The sequence below is a fragment of the Lissotriton vulgaris genome, chromosome 5 (assembly GCF_964263255.1).
Source record: "Lissotriton vulgaris chromosome 5, aLisVul1.2, whole genome shotgun sequence".
In the NCBI taxonomy this organism is placed as follows: domain Eukaryota; kingdom Metazoa; phylum Chordata; class Amphibia; order Caudata; family Salamandridae; genus Lissotriton; species Lissotriton vulgaris.
The window spans coordinates 1,727,880,342-1,727,892,512 of record NC_141693.1 but is presented as its reverse complement, the minus strand read 5'-3'; the positions used below and the strand labels follow the sequence as shown (position 1 = coordinate 1,727,892,512).

At 43.9% G+C, this 12,171-nt stretch overlaps 1 protein-coding gene across 4 annotated transcripts in view; it reads right to left on the bottom strand.

Moving 5' to 3' along the window:
• The window catches only part of MPP2 (MAGUK p55 scaffold protein 2), a 627,381-nt gene that overhangs the window by 325,625 nt on the left and 289,585 nt on the right, over nucleotides 1-12,171 (bottom strand). The gene's annotated exons all lie outside the window — the stretch shown is intronic.

Below are 12,171 nucleotides of genomic sequence, written 5' to 3'. Positions count from 1 at the left end.
ACTTGCTTCTTAAAAAACGTGATGTAATATACCGCGATGTAAATGTATGCGTTGTAACATCATGCATTCAGTTTGAGTGAGTCAGTGAGTAAATGCTATTGTGTTGGTGTTCACAATGTAGCGTGCAACCCACCAGGGTGCCACCTCTCCAGAGACTCTGGCCGCTGCCCCGCTGGTGGAGGATTGCTCGCTGCCTGGAGAGGATCTGTTTCCTCAGTGCATCTGCCAGTGTGGAGGATGTATTAATAGAAGAGCTGAGTTCTGTGCCTTGAGTGTTTCACCATCTCTGTATTCCTTTTTTTCAGGGGCCCCTCCTCTTATAGGAGAGTCGCCCCAATGAAATGCCCCCAGAGATGAAAAATAAAATAGTAATGAAGATAATAAATCATTAACATTTTATTTTTCTTCACCCCGTCCCAAACGGAGTGTCAGGACAGGGCCTGCTAAATGGGAGGAAAATGGGCTGCCTTTGCACTTGTTTAAAGTGCGCATGTCTCTTTGGCCGGCCGTCCTGCGATGCCCAGCCACACATGCACACTTTAAACCTCTCTAACCCAGACAGCTGGGTTAGAGAGAGCAAAACCCTCCAGTGCTCTTGTGTGTGCTGATTGAAGTCGCTCCCACCAATCCAGGCACTGCTCGGGCTAACAGCACGAGGGCCGTGCCAGGATTCGTTATGAGAGTTAGCTGGGGCCTTGCAGTCACAGGGGAAGAAGACTGGAGCGAGGAGGACGCAGCAGCAAACACGGTAAGTACATTTTAATTTTATTTATTTAACTGTTCCTTATTTATAAAACCACCCACCCACCACCCATTTGCCTACCCCTCCACTTGCCAAAGTTTTCAGCCGCCTTTTTTTACTGAAATAAACTTGTTTTATGGCTGGACTGGAAACAAAAATCAGCCCTGGCAAATATGTTTATATGAGCCTCACACTGCAGAAGGCTGTGACTAGAACAGGATCTTAGGACTTTAACCCGTTGCGTGCTAACGACGAGCTCAGCTCGTCATGAGGCACGGGTGAGCTGGACTCATGATGAGCTGAGCTCGTCACGGCCGTTGGAATGTTCGCACGTGGGGATAATTTCCCCGCTGTGCTGAACGTTAGAAAAGCGTGAGTGGCCGTGACGAGCTCAGCTCGTCATGAGTGCAGCTACGCTGAGCCAGCACGGCGGCGGCGCGCGCGGCCTCCCTCCCCCCACACAGGAGGTGAAAAATCCCCCAGGGAAAGTGTTAAAGTCTGAGTCAAGGCACAGCATCCAGCTAGGAACGCAACTTCAAGCCTGCAGTCTACCAAGGAAATGTCAGGGGGCAGAATGGCCAGTCTGGATCTGCCTAAAATGGAAGTTTGTTTCAGTAAAACAAAGAAACTGTAGCCCCCATCACAGGGAGTTTTCTCTATGCATGGGGGAGCATTGTACCTGGGCACCTGCACAGGGAAAATCAGTGAGGGTCACCCTTGCCTACTTAAGGCATGGCATCCGGATGCATTTAGCACGCAGGATGTTAGATACCCCCCTCTGCCATTTCTTCAAATGGAGAATACATTGAAATTGTCCTTCAAAGTCACATATTCCCCACACACCATTGAAGAAACTATCCTTTCAAAATGGAAATATACCATTCTTCAGAACACCATAGTTTTCATTCAGAATGCCACAAGGGAACAACACCTCGAACAATGAGAAGATTATCATTTTGGACCCTTTGGAAACTATTACTAATGAATATTAAATGCACCACAATTCCACCATTTACCATCGGCCACAACAGCTGGAATGTTAACCTCCCTTTCATTACATGGATGGTTGACCACTCCCATATACCCCACAGCAAATGTGTGTAGGGATGCAGGTTTCGTGAACTCTTAATTCCTTTTGCTGTAGACTGACTCGCTTTGGTATTATTTGAAGCATTCCATTGCATAGGCTCACTATCACTTTTGCTATCAATCGACTCACCTATCCAAGCAGGACACGTGTCAGAACCAGCTGTAAACTATCATAGCAAGATAAAAGGAAAGTACGCAGTGGAATTGTTGTATGTAGCGTAGCTTTATAAGATCACAAACGTTCTGAACAATGAGTGTCTTAAAGGCAACTACCCAGTGTTTATTTGTTGACTAACTTTGTAATTTCTTCTAATAAACTGTTGTACCCCTGAATGGTAGAGTGGTTCTTTTATGTTATATTATGAATAGAGAGAGGAACCCCTTGAAGTAGACAAGGGAATTGGGGTGTTAGGCCTAGATCAAACAAAATGATTCCCTTGGGACGTGTACAGGAGAAGCTAAGATTTAGCTATAACACAATTGAATATAAACTCACAAGCTAAAAAAATAATCAAAATATGAATTACATAACAATTTATTGAAACAATAAAAAACAATTTACAATTTCACATGGGGGGAATGCTAAAAAACTGTTAAAATTTAACTAATACTGTGAAATTTTGTGACCAGCACAAAATAGGGGACAGACAGAACTTAATTGTAAAACATACAAATTGGAAATTACAAAGCGTACATTCAAAGTTAATATTTCAACAATCCCTGGTTTTATAACCTCACAATCGTATATAAACCGGGGAGGAAAGAGCATGAATTGTACAAAGACTTGCGTCGACGCGTTTCGGTGGTTTTGCGTATTTTATGTGCCACCTTTATCAAGACTATTTTTTCGTTGTCTGTCGTGTTACTGGATCCTTATAGGTGTCCTACAATAGATATACATACAATTAATTATCTAAATTAAAAGAACACTCTATATAGCAGTAATTCAAAGGTACATTATCTATCTTGTTAAAAAACAGTATTATATTGTGATTTAGTCTATGCATGGGTTATATATTCTATGACTACAAACTTGTCTCTACGTGCACACTCAAGGAAACGCAACTATGGGGGGTTAATCAGATTATGGTCTTTGAAATATCCCTAATAGAAACCTAGATTTCAACACAAATTTGTAATATTGCAAACTGGTGGCCTGATAGGCGCTAGCAAGGAGGGGTCAGTTACCTACATAGCATCTTCCCACTTTAAAAAAAAAAAAAAAAAAAAAAAGGAATGGTGAGCTTATGGGATGCTGGGCATATGACACTCTAAGCTATTACTATTGATAGTATATGGTTGATACAATGTAGTAAGAGACATTGGATTCCATTCTATGTATGCATCTAACGATAGTCTCTCTGCCATTGAAGTTTAGAGACTAAAAAAGTGTTAGAACAGAAAATTTAAAGGTACATTGCCTGGGTAGAGTTATGCTGTTACCTGTATCCTCAGGTGGGATTCCTAGTTATTTGAAAGAGATAAAATACTTTCAGGATGAATAAAATTTTTCTTATTGGGCGGTTTCCATCTAAAGGGAAAAGCATAAGAAACCGCTAAATTAGGGGGCGGTGGAATTAGTCCTATTCCATTCTTGTTAATTTTAGCCTATTGCTTGACATACCTTTAGATTTCTTTTGAGTATCCTATCCCTGAAGGATTAGAAAGCTTTTAAAATCAGTCAATCTTCAGACACTTCTATGCCACTGCTTATACGCTGTTCTTGGTTTATGGCGGAGATGGAGTTCAATGGCGGTTTGCTCAAACGGCCAGAGCGAATCTCTCTTAAAAGAATAGTAACAATAAGGGAGCACTTTTAGACCACGATTCTGTATGGCGGTGTAGGTGATTATAATTATACACCCGAATTGCTCAGTTCGAGAGAGAGCAGTCTTACCTATTGTAGCGGAAAAAATCTCGCTGTAGAGGGGGTTGTGGAGGCGCAGAAAGCTGCCTTTCCTTTTCAGAGCGCTGGGGTAATTTCTTAAATTGGTATTCTTATATCCCCTAGAAGGACAAAAGCATAACCTTATTTCATTTATGGTTCGTTAATTCGTCCGGCACCTATAAGTGCTCTCTAACGGGGTGAGTCTTACCTGCTCTAGCGGTAGCGTCTCGTTGCATCGGGTCTTCGTGTTGGAATGAAAGATTCTTTGTGTCTCGCGGGCTTAGTTAAAATACACCCATCTGTGCTACGATTGGATGAAGACAAAGTATTGTATCATCCAATCATGTGCATTACTGTTGAAGCTGCCTCTTTGCATGTTAGGCTTGCTGAGCACTCTATTCTATTGGCTGTTACATGGTTTGGGGGCATGTCCATACGGAGGCTTTATCCAGTTTCCACTGTGGTCCTCTAAGAGAGGGGATTTTTTTCGCGCTCATCTAATATTGAAGTTACTTAATGTTGACCTAATTTTCCATCGACCTTTGTGTATCGCAAAGTGCTATTAGCTTTCATTGTTCCCTCATGTGCGGTATTAATTCACTAACGTTCCTAGTACCTAGACTATTGTTATTTTCGCAAATTTAAAGGGGTAAGATCTCTCACTTTTTCTACTCGAGGGATGGGGGCTATACTGGAGGAAATCCGTAGTTAAATTGTATTCAGTTACCAATCTTTTTATTATAAAACTTAAAAACAGAAAAGGAATTTTGCCTGGCTAGTCTCTGAATGGTATCGGTTGTACATTTTAGTCAGACATTGTGAAGTGTCTCAAAGTGTGGGATTCTATTCCTGCTACTGACAATGAGTTACTTGGAGAAAAACCTTTCAGTGATTAGAGGTTGGTTAATTATCGAGCGTAAGGCTCCCATGGGTTAACCGGCCTGGTCTCTGGTCCCAGAGTGTGGGACTGTGTCCCTATTATTGGCGATTCCCAGTTGCATAGTTTTCGATCGTTGGGGGTTGTTCAGTTTTCTTTACAGGCATTTAGCCCAATCTTCTCTAGTATTCAGGCCCTTATCTATTGTGTTTAGGTAGCAATAAGAAAAATTTTATTCTTCCTGAAAGTATTTTATCTCTTTCAAATAACTAGGAATCCCACCTGAGGATACAGGTAACAGCATAACTCTACCCAGGCAATGTAACTTTTAATTTTCAGTTCTAACACTTTTTTAGTCTCTAAACTTCAATGGCAGAGAGACTATCGTTAGATGCATACATAGAATGGAATCCAATGTCTCTTACTACATTGTATCAACCATATACTATCAATAGTAATAGCTTAGAGCAGGGGTACTCATAGTACGGCCCGCGGGCCAGTGGCGGCCCGGCAAGCCTTCCCTGGCGGCCCGCGGACCTTCCAGACATTGTACCCGAGCTTTTTTTTTTTTTTAGAGTGTCTGCAAACAGAGCGCGACTCAGACTCTGCTGCTCTGTGGGGGCCAGGCGATTCTCACTATAGTCAGGGTGGAGCTGCAGGGGCGCTGAGAGGTGAACAAAACCTCATTAACATGCCAATGGTCGTTTAAAAAGCTGTCAAGTGCTTTTGGGTGCGGCTGTGTTTGGAGATTTTGCCCAGTAAAGAAATGTTCTCAAATCGCTGCACTTCTTCGCAGGAGGGCAGCAGCACTTTGAAGCTGAACAGCATAGGAGACAAGCCGTTTCCAAGACTGTTTTTAGGACTAAATGAAGCGAGGCTTTTTCATTTGCGTCTGCTTGGATAGTTGTTTACTTTGCAAGCGCCGGAACGCCTCAGCGACTTGCTTATTGATTTAATGCACCTTATTCCGTGTCAACGTGCAGGTTTTGGAGTCTCTCTGGGGTCACTGAGCGAACGGGTGGCAGTGGTGCCCGCCAGTCATGGCAGCAAATGGTGATGGCTCACAGAGGTTCCCGCCTCGAGGGGCACAGGGGGCGGCGGTCCGTGGCACAGGCTGATGCTTACAGCACAGGTACAGAGACTCCTGTATCGCACGCTGTGATCACCAGGGGCGCTGCCTAGAACCTCATCGGCTCTACCCTGTTCTGGGAGCACCAGTGACAGAGCAGACTCTCTTTAGAGGTCCAGCCCTTCATCGCTGGTGCACAGTGGCAGAGGTGACGGGGTCCAACAATGTCTGGGAACACCAGGGGCGTTGCGGAGTGTCCTGTGCTGCCCGCCTCTGCAAGCTCCAGGGACAGAGCCGAGGCTCTTGCAGCGCCCTGCCCTCTTCGTGAGTTTCACTGGTTTTAGGGACGCAGCACCCGGTTTTGGGCAGCCGTGGCTCTCAAAGAGTCCGTCAGCTCAGGGGTACGGCCCGGTAGTGAAGACAGGTGGTGGACGAGCCATAAGGCCTCCAGACACGATGCCGAGCCTCTCCGAGCGTCCTGGTGTCTGCACCAGAGGTCTGGGGGTAGCGACATAGGGTCGGGCAGTGCCTGGGGTTTGGGACGCTAGAGCGCAAGAGAGGGAGAGCGAGGGAGGGTGGGAGAGCGAAGGAGAGCGAGAGGGAGCGAGGGAGGGAGGGAGAGCAAGCAAGGGAGGGAGAGCAAGGGAGGGAGAGCAAGGGAGGGAGAGAGAGCAATGAGCGAGGGAGAGCAAAAGGGAGGGAGGGAGAGAGAGGGAGGGAGAGCAAGTGAGGGAGAGGGAGCGCGAGGGAGGGAGAGCAAGGGAGGGAGAGCGAGGGAGGGAGAGCAAGTGAGGGAGCAAAGGAGAGCGAGAGGGAGCGAGGGAGAGGGAGCGCGAGGGAGGGAGAGCAAGCGAGGGAGAGCGAGAGAGGGAGCAAGGGAGAGCGAGGAGCAAGGAAGAGCGAGGGAGGGAGAGCAAGTGAGGGAGCAAAGGAGAGCGAGAGGGAGTGAGAGAGGGAGCGAGGGAGAGCGAGAGGGAGCGAGGGAGAGCGAGGAGCGAGGGAGAGCGAGGAGCGAGGGAGAGCGAGGAGCGAGGGAGAGCGAGGGAGGGAGGGAAAGCGAGAGAGGGAGCGAGGGAGAGCGAGGGAGGGAGGGAAAGTGAGGGAGGGAGGGAGAGCGAAGGAGGGAGAGTGAGGGAGGGAGAGAGCGCGAGGGAGACAGAAGGAGGGAGACAGAAGGAGGGAGAGGGAGACCTCAGAGAGAGGGAGACCTCAGAGTGGGGGGGCAGGAAAGAGAGGGAGACCTCAGAGGGAAGGAGACAGAGGGAAGGAGACAGAGGGAGGAGACCTCAGAGTGAGGGAGAGGGAAGGAGAGAGAGGGAGACCTCAAAGAGGGAGAGCTCAGAGTGAGGGGGAGAGAAGGAGAGGAGAGAGAGGGAGAACTCAGAGTGAGGGAGAGGGAAGGAGAGAGAGGGAGACCTCAGAATGAGGGAGACCTCAATGTGAGGGAGAGGGAAGGAGAAAGAGGGAGGCAGAGGGAAGGAGAGAGAGGGAGGCAGAGGGAATGAGGGAGAGGGAAGGAGAGAGAGGGAGACAGAGGGAAGGAGAGAGAGGGAGACAGAGGGAAGGAGAGAGAGGGATAGGGGAGAAAAGGAAATAGAGTGAGGGAGAGGGAAACAGAGAGAGGCAGACAGGGAGAGAGAGAGTGAAGACAGTCAGGGTGAGTGAGACAGATGAAGAGAGGGAGGGAGACAGTCAGAGTGAATGAGACAGAGGGAGAGAGGGAGTGAGAGAGTCAGAGTGAGTGAGACAGAGGGAGACAGAGGGAGGGAGAGGGAGGGAGGGAGAGAGAGGGAGGGAGGGAGAGCGAGAGAGAGTTGTGTGTATGCTGGGTCTGGTGGCTCAGTGGACGAAGGTGTCCACTGCAGGGACCTGTGATCAACCTCATGGTCACAGGTTTTCTTTGCTCTAGCCCCGCCCCCTTCCCCACTGACCCCGCCCCCACCGGTGCGGCCCTCGGACACAAACCACACTGTAAATTTGGCCCCCGAGAGAAAGTTTGTGAGTACCCATGGCTTAGAGTGTCATATGCCCAGCATCCCATAAGCTCACCATTCCTTTTTTTTTTTTTTAAAGTGGGAAGATGCTATGTAGGTAACTGACCCCTCCTTGCTAGCGCCTATCAGGCCACCAGTTTGCAATATTACAAATTTGTGTTGAAATCTAGGTTTCTATTAGGGATATTTCAAAGACCATAATCTGATTAACCCCCCATAGTTGTGTTTCCTTGAGTGTGCACGTAGAGACAAGTTTGTAGTCATAGAATATATAACCCATGTATAGACTAAATCACAATATAATACTGTTTTTTAACAAGATAGATAATGTACCTTTGAATTACTGCTATATAGAGTGTTCTTTTAATTTAGATAATTAATTGTATGTATATCTATTGTAGGACACCCATAAGGATCCAGTAACACGACAGACAACGAAAAAATAGTCTTGATAAAGGTGGCACATAAAATTCGCAAAACCACCGAAATGCGTCGACGCAAGTCTTTGTATAATTCATGCTCTTTCCTCCCCGGTTTATATACGATTGTGAGGTTATAAAACCAGGGATTGTTGAAATATTAACTTTGAATGTACGCTTTGTAATTTCCAATTTGTATGTTTTACAATTAAGTTCTGTCTGTCCCCTATTTTGTGCTGGTCACAAAATTTCACAGTATTAGTTAAATTTTAACTGTTTTTTAGCATTCCCCCCATGTGAAATTGTAAATTGTTTTTTATTGTTTCAATAAATTGTTATGTAATTCATATTTTGATTATTTTTTTAGCTTGTGAGTTTATATTCAATTGTGTTATAGCTAAATCTTAGCTTCTCCTGTACACGTCCCAAGGGAATCATTTTGTTTGATCTTTTATGTTATATGCCACATTCTATCAGAGGTCAATTGGAAACGGTTGTTGGAGTGAGTTTACAACCGGAATCGGTTACAAATGTATTCTTGCCCCATTTTCTGAAATAGTCAATTAGGACATTAAAATGAAATAACTCTCCGGGTAATATTTGGACAGGCTCGTAGAAATTAATTGCTATTTTAAACCATGATCTCCCAGGGACTTCCACAGTCATAAGAGGTGATATTCTGATTGTACAATGTTTCCTGCAGTGGTTCCACTCTTCTCAGGTACTTAATGTCCATTGCACTTTTTTACCTATGCTGGGAAAATAGTCTATATGACAAACTGTCTGCTTCATAACAATGATGCTTAAATAGGCCGGGTGAAATATGTCAGTGATATTATCTCTGACAATAATGAAGAAACAAACCTTTCTCCCTTAGGGGCAATGCCTCTATCCACAGAGAGTTTGGAGGATATCTTTTAAAAGGGTCTTAAATCTTCCACCAACCACTAATCACAGCTTTTAGTACTTCTTTGATCTTCTTGGATAGCACTCATCCACTCCTTGTGTCAAACACTGCTTATATTATGAATGTTACGCCCAAGTACGTGAAAAGAGGCAATCAAACTCTCCCTCAGTCAAGTTTCTTTTTTTTTATGGCTCAGTAGGTGGCCTAGGTAAGCCTGCTCGAATGTTTTTGCTTCCAGGAATGGAGCCTATTTCGAAATAGTGCACATTCTACCAGTCCTAGCTGTTTGGCCATTTCTGGAGTTGACATTTATACTGTGATCAAAGCTTAAGTAAAACTGCCTGACTGATCCAAATGATCAATATTTATTGACAGACCATATACAATATAGTTTTCTCTATGCATGGGGGAGCATTGTACCTGGGCACCTGCACAGGGAAAATCAGTGAGGGTCACCCTTGCCTACTTAAGGCATGGCATCCGGATGCATTTAGCACGCAGGATGTTAGATACCCCCCTCTGCCATTTCTTCAAACGGAGAATACATTGAAATTGTCCTTCAAAGTCACATATTCCCCACACACCATTGAAGAAACTATCCTTTCAAAATGGAAATATACCATTCTTCAGAACACCATAGTTTTCATTCAGAATGCCACAAGGGAACAACACCTCGAACAATGAGAAGATTATCATTTTGGACCCTTTGGAAACTATTACTAATGAATATTAAATGCACCACAATTCCACCATTTACCATCGGCCACAACAGCTGGAATGTTAACCTCCCTTTCATTACATGGATGGTTGACCACTCCCATATACCCCACAGCAAATGTGTGTAGGGATGCAGGTTTCGTGAACTCTTAATTCCTTTTGCTGTAGACTGACTCGCTTTGGTATTATTTGAAGCATTCCATTGCATAGGCTCACTATCACTTTTGCTATCAATCGACTCACCTATCCAAGCAGGACACGTGTCAGAACCAGCTGTAAACTATCATAGCAAGATAAAAGGAAAGTACGCAGTGGAATTGTTGTATGTAGCGTAGCTTTATAAGATCACAAACGTTCTGAACAATGAGTGTCTTAAAGGCAACTACCCAGTGTTTATTTGTTGACTAACTTTGTAATTTCTTCTAATAAACTGTTGTACCCCTGAATGGTAGAGTGGTTCTTTTATGTTATATTATGAATAGAGAGAGGAACCCCTTGAAGTAGACAAGGGAATTGGGGTGTTAGGCCTAGATCAAACAAAATGATTCCCTTGGGACGTGTACAGGAGAAGCTAAGATTTAGCTATAACACAATTGAATATAAACTCACAAGCTAAAAAAATAATCAAAATATGAATTACATAACAATTTATTGAAACAATAAAAAACAATTTACAATTTCACATGGGGGGAATGCTAAAAAACTGTTAAAATGTAACTAATACTGTGAAATTTTGTGACCAGCACAAAATAGGGGACAGACAGAACTTAATTGTAAAACATACAAATTGGAAATTACAAAGCGTACATTCAAAGTTAATATTTCAACAATCCCTGGTTTTATAACCTCACAATCGTATATAAACCGGGGAGGAAAGAGCATGAATTGTACAAAGACTTGCGTCGACGCGTTTCGGTGGTTTTGCGTATTTTATGTGCCACCTTTATCAAGACTATTTTTTCGTTGTCTGTCGTGTTACTGGATCCTTATAGGTGTCCTACAATAGATATACATACAATTAATTATCTAAATTAAAAGAACACTCTATATAGCAGTAATTCAAAGGTACATTATCTATCTTGTTAAAAAACAGTATTATATTGTGATTTAGTCTATGCATGGGTTATATATTCTATGACTACAAACTTGTCTCTACGTGCACACTCAAGGAAACGCAACTATGGGGGGTTAATCAGATTATGGTCTTTGAAATATCCCTAATAGAAACCTAGATTTCAACACAAATTTGTAATATTGCAAACTGGTGGCCTGATAGGCGCTAGCAAGGAGGGGTCAGTTACCTACATAGCATCTTCCCACTTTAAAAAAAAAAAAAAAAAAAAAAAAGGGAATGGTGAGCTTATGGGATGCTGGGCATATGACACTCTAAGCTATTACTATTGATAGTATATGGTTGATACAATGTAGTAAGAGACATTGGATTCCATTCTATGTATGCATCTAACGATAGTCTCTCTGCCATTGAAGTTTAGAGACTAAAAAAGTGTTAGAACAGAAAATTAAAAGTTACATTGCCTGGGTAGAGTTATGCTGTTACCTGTATCCTCAGGTGGGATTCCTAGTTATTTGAAAGAGATAAAATACTTTCAGGATGAATAAAATTTTTCTTATTGGGCGGTTTCCATCTAAAGGGAAAAGCATAAGAAACCGCTAAATTAGGGGGCGGTGGAATTAGTCCTATTCCATTCTTGTTAATTTTAGCCTATTGCTTGACATACCTTTAGATTTCTTTTGAGTATCCTATCCCTGAAGGATTAGAAAGCTTTTAAAATCAGTCAATCTTCAGACACTTCTATGCCACCGCTTATACGCTGTTCTTGGTTTATGGCGGAGATGGAGTTCAATGGCGGTTTGCTCAAACGGCCAGAGCGAATCTCTCTTAAAAGAATAATAACAATAAGGGAGCACTTTTAGACCACGATTCTGTATGGCGGTGTAGGTGATTATAATTATACACCCGAATTGCTCAGTTCGAGAGAGAGCAGTTTTACCTATTGTAGCGGAAAAAATCTCGCTGTAGAGGGGGTTGTGGAGGCGCAGCAAGCTGCCTTTCCTTTTCAGAGCGCTGGGGTAATTTCTTAAATTGGTATTCTTATATCCCCTAGAAGGACAAAAGCATAACCTTATTTCATTTATGGTTCGTTAATTCGTCCGGCACCTATAAGTGCTCTCTAACGGGGTGAGTCTTACCTGCTCTAGCGGTAGCGTCTCGTTGCATCGGGTCTTCGTGTTGGAATGAAAGATTCTTTGTGTCTCGCGGGCTTAGTTAAAATACACCCATCTGTGCTACGATTGGATGAAGACAAAGTATTGTATCATCCAATCATGTGCATTACTGTTGAAGCTGCCTCTTTGCATGTTAGGCTTGCTGAGCACTCTATTCTATTGGCTGTTACATGGTTTGGGGGCATGTCCATACGGAGGCTTCATCCAGTTTCCACTGTGGTC